At 39.2% G+C, this 14,801-nt stretch overlaps 1 protein-coding gene across 1 annotated transcript in view; it reads left to right on the forward strand.

Moving 5' to 3' along the window:
* Nucleotides 1-14,801, forward strand: part of ADAMTS19 (ADAM metallopeptidase with thrombospondin type 1 motif 19) — a 467,308-nt gene that overhangs the window by 169,472 nt on the left and 283,035 nt on the right. The window contains exon 4 of the mRNA XM_085014505.1: nucleotides 10,447-10,578. The gene's annotated coding sequence lies outside the window, so the exon portion shown is untranslated. The remainder of the gene's footprint in view (nucleotides 1-10,446; nucleotides 10,579-14,801) is intronic.

A 14,801-nucleotide genomic window follows, 5' to 3' on the forward strand; every position in this document is an offset into this window, starting at 1 on the left:
GAAAAAAAAGCAACCCTGCCCCAAATGAAGTTATACTAGTTGGAGGAGGAAAGGCTTGCAGAGTGTAGCCTTGTTTTGTGTCCCTTCTAATTGCACCTGATAAACAGTCATTCAGGGGACTTTGTCATTTATTTTATAGGAATATTTCATTTATTAATGATATTCATCATTGTGGTATATTGTATATATTGCAAATATTTTTCCCACTGTCTATTTTTTTTAATTTTGGGGTGATTTTGGCCTTTGGAGGTTTTCAATTTTGATTTTGCTATCTATTATAATATTCTTTTGAACTTTCTTCATTTCCTTTCTTCCTTAACAATGATTAAAGATTGGTAATTGTTCTGAGTTTGAGTTTTTCTGAATCATGCTCAGTTTCTATATGCAACTTTAATAAATTAGTAGTTCACATCAAGACTTTTCATTCTTCTGTCCTTGAACAAATGCTGAAGTACCAGATTCATTAACTTAATGAGGTTACATTAATCACTTGGAGAAAACAGCCAGCTCTGAAGGCAACAGTCCAAAGGAGGAAATAGCACGATGAAGTCAAACAGGTTTAATCGTGAGTGCTGGCTTAGATCTGTTGGTGGTGAGACCTGAAATATAATGCCATGAATATTTTTAACTATGTTTTTATCTGGGTTTAGGGAGAAAGAAAACTCTGATTAAGTAATTATATCAACAATAGGATTGGGAGAGGGGAGCAATAATACAGTTGCCTTTTGTTTTCTGATCTTTTTCAAAACTAGTTCTTTACTAAGCTCATCTTGATCGTTTAAATCCATTTCCTGAGATTACCACCATACGCTTAGGTGTATTGAAGAATGAAAAGGTATGATGGTCGCTTTACTCATTTTAACATATAAATTAACTTTTGAAAAATAGAGTCTGGATGCCAAACATTATTGATTGATGCATTTTAAAAATTTCTATAGGAATTCCTTGGCACATTGATATAACATTCTAGAACCAACATAAAGTTGAGAGAATTCTTACTGAGGAAATATCATGCTCATGTATGGGTACCTCTTGAAAAAAATAAGTCCGTTTCATTACAGCGAATGCACGAAACTAGCCAACAGGAATCTTAATCACTGGGCTTTATCACATGTGAATGCCAAAATAGTTACCAAGTTAAGTGTAATGAAAATTGCCAGAGTCATAATAATGGTTCTTCAGAAAATCTGGGGACTGCCTAGCTTTTTTAGGATCCAAAGTCACCCTCCCAACTGTCTTTTCAGAATTAGAAATCTACCAACCTCTATTATGTTAATATTTATTATTTAGCTACTTTTCTCTCTTTTCACCCTTTATGTCTTTGTCTTAGGTTTATGTTCCCCTGCCAACCAATAACATGTTCTTTCCTAGGAAGGTCTTTTTGGCTTGTTCTTAGATGTGGATTCTGTTTACTCCCAGCCACTGCTACTTATTGGTCTCTTTCTCCTCTCATGTTCTGTTCTCACCAAGCAAATGACCTCTGGCTATTTATTTACAGTTCAGATTATCAAGAGAAAGGAAGACTCTAATTTTTAGGCAGCCTTTCCCAAGCTATTGATTGACCACTCTTGAGTTACAGGACAATTATAAAGTAATTGTGTTTACCTAGAGAGGTAGCACCCTTATGACACTGTCATGTCAACTTACACAAAAAGAAATCCTAGCTTTCAGTGTACTATACACTGAGTATTTCAGAATATTGAATTCTACTTTAAAATGTGCATGAGTTTACAGTTGGTAAAATAGAGATGAAAAAATGTTCACCTTCTGAGATTATAAATAACTAGTAGCACAATTTGTTAGGTAGAAGCTGATTCATAGGATTTACTCAATAAAGACAAGTACTTAGTAGACTATTACTCTTAAATATAGTAAGGAGTGGACAGTATTCCACTGTAAGAATATGTCATATTCTTTATCCACTCATCTATTGATGGATATTTGGGTTGTTTCAGCATCTTGGCTGTTGTGAATAATGGCAGTGTTGATCTTTCTTGCGGATCCTCATTTTAATTCCTTTGGATAAATACCCAGAAGTGGGATTGCCAGATCATAGGGTAGCTCTATTTTTAATTTTTGAGGAAATTCCATACTGTTTTCCATAGTGGCTGCACCATCTTACATTCCCAGCAACAGTGGACAAGGGATCCAATTTCTCCATATCCTTACAAACACTTTTTATCTATTTGCAGCAACGTGGATGAACCTGAAGGAAATTATGCTGCATGAATTAAGTTGGTCTCAGAAGGACAGATACTATCATTCCACTGATAGGAGGTGTCTAAAATAGTCACCCTCATAGAAGGAGAGACCAGAATGGTGGTTGCCAGGTCTAAGGGGAGGGGGAGATGGGCAGGTGTCATTCAATGGGCATAAACGTTTGTTCTTCAGGATGGGTAAGTTCTGGAGAAGTGCTATGCCACACAGTGCCTTTAGTTAACAATACCTTTTGTACATTTAAATAGTTAAGAGGGTAGAGCCCATGTTAAGTGTTTTGATAACAGCAAAAGAAGTACAAGGAAATGTTCAGAGGTGAGGAACATGCTTATGATCATCTCAGTTGTAGTGATGATTTCGCAGGTGTTCAAATTCACCAAATTGTATATATTAAATAAGTGCAGTTTTGTATATCGGTTATACCTTCAATGCAAAAAAGAAAGGAATGAACAAGTCAAAAGATACCTAATATTCATGAGGCCCCTGGGTACAAAATATTTCTGATATACTGAATATTGAAAATATACTAAATATACATGAAATAAATGAAGCACTCAAAAATCATGAGTCCTTAATTTGGACGCGCATCGGTGTCACTCATTCTGGCTCCAAATACAAATAAAACCCAAAACTATTTAGGAGGTAAATTGACAATTTGTAGCTCTGACCAGGAACTTGTCTCTGTGACTCTTTACAAAAGCAGGTTATGTCATTAGTCCAGGATATGTTCCATCTATAAGCCCTTTTGCTCAAACCTAAACTCTGATATGAGTAACCGCATTACCAGCAAGGATAGCAGAGGTAGAAGAGAGAAAGGACATATGAAGATGGACTCCTTTTATCCTACTTGTACACTGTCCTCTGTGGGTTAACCTCCTCTGTCTCCTTCCCCTTGCTTCTCATTGTGTGTGCTAAATGGAATTTGAGCATTTTACTTTGGTCTGTGAGCCTTTCTCTCTGTGACCTTCTAGGATAACTCTTGGTACTCTACTTGGAGGCTGTCATTGCATCAGGATACTTTCCCATGCAACATTTGACTTATCCAAGACTCATACATACTACATCTTGGCTTTAGGTTTGTGCTTAATATTAACTAAATGGAGTATAATGGTAAGAAGAAATAAAATAACAAGTCTACTCAAAACCAGAGGGAGAGCCTTGGAAGTAATGGAATTTAACACTCACCTCTTCATATTCTTTACAATATGAACTAGAAAAATGACTCATACAGCTGGTTGTATTTAAGTTGTCTGTTCCATTAGTAAGAATGTACAGCTTCTAATCAAGATCTCTTCCCAATATTTATTTAATTCAAATTCGTTACTCTTTGTAACCTTCAAAAGATTGTTGTTATTATCATTATACTATATCATTACTGCAGTCAAATGTGCTTGATAAACCTAATTATTTTCACCATCTCCATTGTTCATAGACTCCCCCAAAGTCCCAGAGTTAGTTTAAAAGCAACATGGATTCATAGTTTTTTGTGTTTCCATGAACAGTAGAAAACTGTCAGAACACTGTAAACCAGCTATAATGGAAAAAAATAAAAATTATTATATATATAATCATTATATATATTATATATATATAAAAGAACATGGATTAATAGCACTTCTCCTGACTCAGTCTTACTTTTCCTATTCTAGCCTTCCATTGTCCTTAAAGTTGGAACAAATATTTAGGTTCCTGCCTCTGGTTTCTATATACCCTGTATTAGTTTCCCATGGAAGCCATAGCAAATTACCACAAAGTTAGTGGATTGTAACAACACAAATTTACTCTGTATTTTGTAACCTGTAGTGTTAGGAGTCCTACACAGGTCTTGCTGAGCCAGAATCAAGGTGTCAGCAGGACTGGTTTCCTTTCTAGAGAAGGAATGGGCTCTGCAGCACATCTGCAGCTTGGGCCACATGATTCGGTGGAACTTTGTGGTGTTGGAGGTATCACTAATGGAAAGAAGCTGTCTAGAGTTTATAGCAACCCTCACTGGGAGAATCCGAATAAAGCCCTGTGAGATTCTAGATCACAGTCATGTCATCTGCAATGAGAACTATACGTCTTTTGAGGAACAACCACTGGTTTGTTAGTGGGCCGTGAATAAGGACATGAAGTGAGAATGTGGCCAGAACTGCCTATTAAGTAAGAGCTGGATCTTGTCAGACTCACCAGCTCATAAGTTGGGCAGACCCATTAATAGCTCATCATGACGTGAAAGAGATATATCTAGGATCAAGCCTGAGGAGTGCCAGGGAACATAAGAAAGCTCCATGAGAAGTAACCTAGTCCCCATGTGGCCCCCGCCATTGTCGTTCCAGCACCTCTCACTCAGATCATGCCTAAGGTTGTCTGAGGCTTGAGTTTGTATATAGGTTCACAATGTATGGGGTGCTGAATTACCACCGAATTCAGGGGTGACCTGAGACAATGGAGACAATAGAAAGAGAAAATTCTCTTAACCAGCAGAGTTTCAGATGATAAATCTGGTCATCTACACTGTGGAGAAAGAAAGAGGGGCCTAAAGTTAGAATATATAAAGATTAATTGGCAGTGATCAATGCTTTGAATGGTTAACAGGGACCTGGAAGGGGAAAAATGATGAAGCAGAAAGAAGGGAGTCACAAGGAGATACGAGGTAGAAGAAAATGAGTGAAATATGAGACGAGCTGTATGGTGTGAATATTGTTATAACCTCTGCTAATGCCCAGGAGAGAACACCCCTCATAGAAGAGGCAAGAATTTAAAATGACTTGGCCAGGGACTTCAACCCACCTCTTTCACCAGCTACTCTAGTTCTGCTACGACGGGCACATGAATAAAGTGGCCTTCATGGCTGAGGTTGAGGCAGTGTTTGCTTTTGCTGGATGATCTACCTAAAGCCAAAGTCAAAGGTCCAAAAAGCCAACACTAAAGACCAAATTGGGAGTTCCTGTCGTGACTCAGAAGGTTAAGAGCCTGACTAGTATCCATGAGGATGCAGGTTCGATCCCTGGTATCTCCTCAGTGGGTTAAGAGTCCTGCGTTTCTGTGAGCTGTGGTGTAGGTTGCAGATGCAGCTTGGATCCCACATTACTGTGGCTGTGGCGTAGGCCAGCAGCTGCAGTTCCAATTTGACCCCTAGCCCAGAAACATCCATAAGCTGCAGATGTGGCCTTAAAAAGAGAAAAAAATAAATATAAAAAATAAAAACATAAAGACCAACATTAAATCCCCATTTTGGCACCATTCTCTGAGGAAACCAATTGCTCAATTGATACTATGTTGCCTACTCTTTACCTGTCTCATCCTGGAAAGGCCAGCAATTTGTTCCCAGAAGAATAGATAAGTGTTCCGTTGGGGTTTGCCTTTTCCTATGCAAAGGGTCTCAGCTAACACTACTATTTGAAGTTTTGTGGAATGATGAATGCCCTAGAATGGGACCTCACATTATATTGCATCAAACCAAGAGACCAGCTTTATAGCAAAGATGGTATTTTATTTATTTATTTATTTTATTTTAGAACTTCCTGGGCAAGGGGTTGAATCGGAGATACAGCTTCCGTCCTACGGCCCAGCCACAGCCACATTGGATTGCAACCTACACTGCAGCTTGCAGAAACGCAGGAACCTTAACCAACTGAGAGAGGCCAGGGATCAAACCCAATCCTCATGGATACTAGTCGGGTTCTTAACCTGCTAAGCCACAACAGGAAGTCCAAAGGACATATTTTCTTACCTGGAACATACATCATCATATGGCCTATCATCTTGTAAGAAGACTCAGCTAAAATGTCTTGGTAAATTGCTAAAGTCCAAATATAAACTAGCATCGAGTGTGTGGCTCCAAGGGGCTACTGTTTTTCCTTTCCTGAACCCCAGCAGGTATTCAAAGGAAACACTGAGGGGATTTCTGAGAACATTCCTTAGTAATGTCAACTGAGACATTTCCTACCTCTAAGATAACAAACACTTAGTAAAAATGATGGTGGAATGCAGCTGAAAGAGCTGTAAGACATAGATTATCCTCAGGGCGCAGACACAGAGACGTACTCCCTGGTGTACTAGCCCACACCTAAACAAGAGGTTTAACTAAAGGAATATGAAGCAGTGGGCACACTGAGGTTAAACGTGGCAATACCAAATTTCAAAGCCAACATTTGACTAGATGAGCACAAATCCCATACTGAAAGTGTCAAAGAAGGGAATGCATGCTCATCTCCAAGCATGAGTTAAACTTGCTCAGAATCTACGGTGCCGGAGTTCCCGTGGTGGCGCAATGGTTAACGAATCCGACTAGAAACCATGAGGTTGTGGGTTCGGTCCCTGCACTTGCTCAGTGGGTTAACGATCCGGCATTGCCGTGAGCTGTGGTGTAGGTTGCAGACGCGGCTCGGATCTCGCGTTGCTGTGGCTCTGGCGTAGGCCGGTGGCTACAGCTGCGATTCGACCCCTAGCCTGGGAACCTCCATATGCCATGGGAGTGACCCAAGAAATGGCAAAAAGGCAAAAAAAAAAAAAAAAAAAAAAGAATCTATGGTGCCATACAGTATGCCCAGTTTCCAACAAAAATTATAAGACATTTGGAAAGTCAATAATAAACAAAGGCTGACGATACAAAGTAATTATTAGAACCAGCCTTGAATATGGCCCAGATGGTAGAACTGACACAAAATTTAAAATAACTATGAATAGGAGTTCCCACAAAGGCTCACTCATAATGAACACGAATAGTATCCATGAGGACTTGGGTTCAATCCCCGGCCTCGCTCAATGGGTTAAGGATCCAGAGTTGCCATGAGCTGTGGTGTAGGTCACAGACTTGGCTTGGATCCTGCATTGCTGTGGTGGAGACAGGCAGCTGTGGCTCTGATTGGACCCCTAGTCTGGGAACTTCCATGTGTCTCAGGTACCGCCCTTTAAAAAACAAAACAAAACAACAAAATAAAAAACTATGAATAATATGTTAAAGACTTTAATGAAAAAGTTAGACAACATACAAGAACAGGTGAGTAATTTTTTCTTTTCTTTTTTTTTTTTTTGCTTTTCAGTACCACACCTGTGGCATATGGAAGTTTCCAGTCTAGGGGTCAAATCGGAGCTGCAGCTGCCAGCCTACCCCACAACCACAGCAGCATGGGATCCAATTAGCATAGGCAACCTACACCACAACTCACAGCACTCCAGACCCTTAACCCACTGAGCAAGGCCTGAGATTGAACCTGCATCCTCATGGATACTAGTCAGGTTCATAACCCACTGAGCCACAAGGGTAATTTTAGCATAGAGCTGGAAACTATAGGAAAGAGTCAAATGGAAATACTGGACGTCAAAAACATAGTAACAGATGAGGAAGTTTTCTGTATACTTCATTTTTCAGATCTCTGAAAATAAAATTCATTTGTTATTTAGCCCATAACTTTACACTTCTGACAATGATTTGACCAATCAAGTGTTTTAAACTTAACTTTACTTCTTTTGAATTGCTTGAGTAAAAACAATCAGAAAATAAATAAAAACAAACAAATCCAATAGAAGTTACTTATCTGATTCAACGAGTTTTAGTGTGTGCATGTAAATGTATCATTAAACTGATGTCATCAAATTAAAACAGCTGAATTAATTTCTGCATAAACCACTAATTTTCAGATAGATGGGTTTCAGTGTAAAGGTGAGAAAGGGCTTTGTGTTTGAAACCAAGAATGCTAATTATTCTAGAAATTTCTGCATATCCAACACACATGCAAACTTTCAGGCAATAACAATTTTCTATTTCAGATTAGACTAAACTGCCTAGTGAATTCCATTAAATTGGTTTGTTCTGTGGGAACACAACACTGTGTGATATAAAACAGCCCCCAACAATTTACGAAATTGCTTTTTCATTAAGCTGTATTTTGAAAAGTATGAATGATCAGTTAAAGCATTTCTCCTTAGCACAATGCACATGAGATCAAGCAAATCTTGAGTGGCAATCCAATTAGCATTCTGTTGAATAGTGCTATTTAAAAAATAATTCTCATACAAATTCTACCCACAGGTACTGCTGTTAATAATGATATTTATTATTTGTTGAGTGCTGGCAATGAGCAGACACAGTCCCTACCCTGGGGGCTTGTAAAAGAAACTAGACAGCCAAGGAAATCTGAATAAACTATGCCAGTTAGTGCGAGGCTTTGCAGCTTAGATCCGTCTATAAATTTCTCTTCCTTTTCTCTTTATTCCTCCCTCTTTATTCTTGTAAAACACCGTATATCAACTAAATATATTACTGAAATTTTTTTCCGATTTCTCACTGATCGTTTACATTTAACAAGTTGAATCTTAATTTATAATTCATAAAGTTCTTTAGCACCAAGTACACATCTCTGAAAGTCCCTCATAGCTCTTCACGGAGAATTTGAGATTAGATCCATAAATATTTGCATTATAATAAAAATATTTTAAGTATTAAATTTATTTTTCCTTATCTTCAGAGAAGGGGGCTATTTTGGTTAGATAAGGACGAGAATAAGGAAGCAAGACCTGTTAGCGCCATACTATTTATTCGTAGCTGTTTGGTGTCATTGTTGTACCTAACAAGTTTTCTCTTCTGTCTTTGAGCCTTTACACGTGGATTTTGTGCTAAAGCAAGGTTTCCTTAAATATTTTTTAAAAGCTTTTGAAGTAATATATTTGAAGTAACACACACATGCACATATATTTAAATAAATCTTTTATGTAAGTTTGTAAATATAGTATAGAATTACACATTGAACATTTGGAAATCATGAGTTTAATGTGATATAAATTAACTGTTTAGCTCAACAGAAATACATTGTTGCTTTCACAAAGACAACAACACCATTTTTCACAAAGCATTTTAAAACAAAAATCAAGATCTAGCACATTTATGTATGCTTTTGAGATGGAAAACCAGTTTATAATCTAGCTTGAATTTTTATAAGAGTTTATTTATCCTGTGATAATATTTGAAAGGCTTTCCAGAAACAGGAAGACATAAGTTTCTGGTTCTAATTTAAATAGTCATATGATATGTGACCTTAATGTAGTAAGAGGTATTCTGGCCAGAGTAGTTTCTTCTATGGATCAAGTGTATTTTTGTTAAATTGTAAAAATTTAAAACAAATGTCTCCCAAGCTGGAAAAAAAAAACCTCAAGGGCATCATCAGTCATAGGTTTAAAACACATGCCCAAATAATTAACAGCTAAATCATAGTAGAAAAAAAATAAGAGCTTTTCCTGAACAATTTGTGGTATTATTTAAAGTCTTCTCTTAGAAGGCAATTGTTGGAGAATGACTTATTTTCTCTTTGCACTTTCACTCAATAAACATTAATGAGTCAATTATGGAAAAGTAGAAATAAAGCAAAACAGAGAAGCATTGACCACTTTGAATTGTGAGTTTTTCCCTTTAAAAATTTTTTAGGGAATTTTTAAAAAGGTACAGAGAATTCAATGACACAGTAGAAAACATTATGAAAAGTTTCTCTCTAGTTCTGCCCCACTAACCTACATTCTCTTTCCTTTGATGTATTTCAACCGCTCGTTGTATGCTCTGCCATTCCTCTCTGCATATTCATGCAAATATATACTCCCTCTGTATATCAAAGCAAATACTATGCCCATTACATTGATTTTTTAAATTTTTATAATATATACCTTTTTTTACATATCAGGAGAAAATTGTAAAAATTTAAAACAAATGTCTCCCAAGCTGGAAAAAAGGAAGATGAGGAGTTCCCATTATGGCTCAATGGAAACGAATCTGACTAGCATCCATGAGGGCACAAGTTTGATCCCTGGCCTTGCTCAGTGGGTTAAGTATCCAGCATTGCCACAAGCTGTGGTGTAGGTTACAGACACAACTCAGATCTGACGTTGCTGTGGCTGTGGTGCAGGCGGGCAGCTATAGCTCCAGTTCCACCCCTAGCCTGGGAAGCTCCATATGCTGAGGTCCTAAAAAAGAAAAAAAAAAAATGTAAGATGAGCCCAGGAGTTCCCTTGTGGCCTGGATGGGTTAAAGGTACAGCGTTGTCACCGCAGCAGCTTGGGTCAATGTTGTGGTGTGGGTTTGATCCCTGACCTGGGAAATTGCGCATGCCCAGTATGGCGGGCGGGGGGCGGGGTGGGGAGGTAAAATGAGTCGTAAATCATTCCATCATTTGCCTAAACGATGGACATGGATGTTGTCTTCCAGTTTAGAGCAGCTATAAACAGTGGTGCTTAAACATCTTTGTCTTGTGTCCTCAGGTGTCTGGGCTCTTCTCCAGCATGGTTTTTCTCAAGTAGGATTGCAGGATCAACAGAATGTGCCCTAAAGTTTGCTGAAGATGACCAGTTCCAGTTCCAAAAAGTGCTTCACATCCACTCTCATAAGCAAAGGTAAGACTGATCCTACCTCTCACATTTCACCTGCACTGACTTTTATCACTCTTTTTATTTTAGGGCATTAAAAAAAGATCAAAATGAGACCTTTTGTCATAATTTTCATTACTCTCCCCAGTGGTGAAGTTGAGCAATTTTTCATTCAATTTTTCCCATTTGCATTTCCTCTTGTCTCAGTGATTTATTCTATTCTTTGCCCATTTTTTCTTTCCAACTGCTGGTTTTCTTCTAAAGTTTATTTTTAGGAGCTCTTTTGTGTTAGGAATAGGAACCTTTTGTGTACCCAGTGTTTTTTTTTTTCCCTAAATTATATTTTATAATACATTTTTAAAAGTGAATTCAAATTTTTTAATGACTTTTAGCCTTTCTGTGTTGTTTCAAAATGCTTCCCCAACTGAAGATTATTCAAATTGCCCCAGGAACTAAAATGATATTTTTCTGCTGATATATTAGAGAATCGGCACTTGTAGAGGCTGGATCAACCTTAGTGAGGGAAGTAGATGCTGCAAGTTAACAATTAGCTTTTCTACATGCCCCCAATGCTTTTCAGTTATTCTCTCACTGATCAATAGCAAACGTGTGCATAAAGAGGCTGCTGATGTCCTCAGAGATGCTTTTTTGTATAACCCAGGGCCCAGCCCCACTTTCACAGAGGGGGGCATTTGAGGAGCAGTCCTGTGGGATACAGTTATCTTACTCTGGGAAGTTCTTGAACTTCCACTTCAAGAAATTCGTATGCATGGAGTTCTCTGGTGGCTCAGTGAGTTAAGGATCCAGCATTGTTGTTGCTGTGATATTGGTTTGATTCCTGGCCCAGGAACTTCTCTATGCAATGGGCATGGCCAAAAAAAAATCATCCATGTTGTTGTTGTTGTCGTTGTTGTTATTATTATTATTATTATTGGCTCTAACCCCAGCATGCAGAAGTTTTCAGGCTAGGGGTCAAACCCACTCCCCAGCAGTGGCCAGAGCTGCTGCAGTGACAATGCTGGATCCGTAATCTGTTTCACCAACAAGGGAATTCCTACACATAATTCTTTTGATTCCTTCCTTCTTTCTTTCTTTCTTTTTTGCTTTTTAGGGTCACACCTAAGGCATATGGAAGTTCCCAGGCTAGGGGCTGAATCAGAGATGTAGCTGCCAGTCTATGCCATAGCCACAGCAACGCAGGATCCGAGCTGAGTCTGCGACCTACACCACAGCTCACAGCAATGTGGGATCCCCAACCCACTGAGAGAGGCCAGGGATCGAACCTGCATCCTCACAGATACTAGTCAGAGTCATTTCCACAGCACCGTAACAGAAACTCACTACACATAATTCTTATACAGGCTTTTTTCTCACCATTCCTTTAGTCAGAATCCTTCCTCGTGTCTTGCAGCCTTGGAAAACCATTAACCACCATTCATTCATCAGTATAGAAACTTACTTCATGCCATGCCTCTTTCCAGCCAGGTGGGCAGAAAAGGTGTCCTGCTTGAAATTCAGCCCACTGTCCTTCACACCAGCTGCAGAGTTGGTATAACGTTGCAATAGTCCAGTTGTAGTTGGTGCCAGTAAATTACACGTAGAAACCTCTGAGCCAGGGCTGAATTTTTTCTGCTTTAATTTTCAACCAGTCTCAGTGAATGTCCCATGGGAGAGTAGATAAGTTTTGTGGGAGAGACTTGAGTAGCACAGCATGCTCATCTTTTGAGAGAACAGTGAAAAATGAGGCCTTCTGAACCTGCTTGGAGTTAATCCTGTATATGCAAGTTTTAACTGGTGTGAGAGTGTTTCCCGATAAGTTTTGCTAGATTCCTACCTCTCTCCCTTCTTTTCTTCCTTCTATTCTTTTTTTTTTTTTTATTGCTTTCTTCCATCTATTAGAAAATACTTACTAAGCAACTGTTATATTCCAGGTATTGCTCTAGAATCTGGAGAGTGGTGGTAAGCAAGACAGACTCATTCCGTTCTTCATTAACCTCCATGTGTAATATCCTGGTACAATGGAATAGCACTTGATTTATCATGGGCAGCAGATGGTTATCTGCTGGACCGCAGTCACATCTTGATCATGGCCTAGGAGAAAGCCAAAAACTTTTGTAAAGAAAGCAACGGTTAGAGTTCCTATTGTGGCTCATCAGGTTAACAACCCGACATCATATACATCAGGATTCAGGTTCGGTCCCTGCCCTTGCTCAGTGGGTTAAGGGTCCAGCACGGCTGCAAGCTAGGGCATAGGTCACAGATGTGGCTCAGATCTGGTGCTCCATGGCGGTGGCATAGGCCTGCAGATGCAGCTCCAATTTGACCCCTAGTCTGGGTACTTCCATAGGCTGCAGGTGAGGCCTTTAAAAAAAAACCAACAGCTCTTTGCAGAGAGGGATGTAACATGGCTTTGGAACCATGATTTTCTAATCCTGTCTTGTCACTGCTCTAGACAGGGATAGCACTCGCATTCCTGATGACCCTCTTACTTTCCTGAGTCTATAGAATAGGAAGGCAGAGCTATTCGCACCCCAGCAAGACCAGTTGGAGAAAATTTGGTTGCTCTGAACCATGCTCAAAGTGTACCATCCTTTCTGTCAACTAGTAAATAGGGTGGAAAGGCGAAGACATACATTTTTTCCAAAATCTGAAGAACACACAGAGGGTTTTTCTTACCAGCGGAGAACAAGGTATGGCAAACAATTTCTTGACTTTGAAAGGGAGTTTTTGACTTGCTCCAAATCCCTGGACTCTCCAAAATGTCACTGAGGTGGTAGGCCCTTAATCTCTCAATCTTTAATATCTGTGCTTTCCACCAAGAATGGCTGCCTCATGGTCTCTGTGTCCCATCAGCAGTGTTATTGTCTAATGAACAAGCATTACATCCCTTGGGGGAATATAATCTTTAACATTCCTGTGGACTAAGTTACAGAAAATATTAGAGAATAGACACAATCTAGGAGAAATTTGTCCTTTGATCTCTTTTAGGTAAATACAAATTGTTTCCATTGCTCTATATTATCAAGGGAACAGTATTACCAAGGCACAAGTTAACTGTTAGAGGCTGCATTTATTTGTACAAGTAAAAAAGCCACATCTAGGAGTTCCCCTTGTGGCTAAGCAGGTTACAAACCTGACTAGTATCTATGAGGATGTGGGTTCAATCCCTGGCTTCACTCAGTGAGTTAAGGATCCTGCATTGCTGTGAGCTGTCGTGTAGGTCACAGACGCCACTCAGATCCCACATTGCTGTGGCTGTGGTGCAGGCCGGCAGCCGTGGCTTCGATTGGACCCCTAGCCTGGGAACTTCCATAGGCCACAAGTGCAGCCCTAAAAAGGAGAAAAAAGAAAGAAAAAAGTCACATCTTGAAGAGCAGTGAAAAATTGGTTAATTATGCTGCAATCATTTATTACTCTCCAGGGCCTGTCCTCTACACAGGTGAGTTAAATAAGAATAGGGGAAAAAATTCAGCACCTTTGCATCGTCAAAGTCTCTGATGGCAGTACTGATCTCTGCAGTTTCATAGTAATTCAGGGTTACTTTTATTTGTAATTTTGGTTTGGAGGGGATTTCTAGTGGTTTCCAGTTTGTTTATTACCATCATAGAGCCTTACCTTTGGTGTTGGAAACCCCCTGGAGAGATCTGCCAGTTCTCAGTGTCTCTATACCTAGTATGTATGCAGCAAGTGGGAAAAAAAAACCACAGGCTTGTGATGGACATTACTATATTTTCACTAAAATCTACTCCCACCACAACCCCACTCTATGAAATGTTAGGCTGTATTTCCCACCATCCCTTGTATATAGGGAAAATCCTGTAGTCAAAGTTTGCCAAAAGTCTGTGAACAGGTGAGATATATACCATTCTGGGTGCAGCCAGCAAGGTTATGGGACATGGAAGAGCCCCGAGAAGGATGGAGCCTGGGTTCTAATGTATAAGGAGCACCTGCTCAGTCTGTCACCTACCTGAGAAATACATTTCTATTGTGTTTCAGCCATTATGTATTTGGGAGTGCATTTATTACAATGGTCTTATAAATACAGTGTGGATTCAGGATTTCACTGGGGAGACTCAGACCAAAATTTATTTATGATTTTCAGGAGTTCCCACTCTTAATAGGTAAATTGCCATGGATGTGGGGGCCTCAGGTATTGGTGTTTTCTCAGAGCTTGTGTCGAACAATAAGACTCAAAAGACCTGCACATATTCTATTCCCCAAAGTGACACAATCTGAGGCAATAATTACAG

Source organism: Sus scrofa, chromosome 2 (assembly GCF_054392235.1).
Source record: "Sus scrofa isolate SSC_HxYL_T2T_F1_AM1 chromosome 2, Sscrofa_HxYL_maternal_Yorkshire_Landrace_v2.0, whole genome shotgun sequence".
Lineage (NCBI taxonomy): Eukaryota > Metazoa > Chordata > Mammalia > Artiodactyla > Suidae > Sus > Sus scrofa.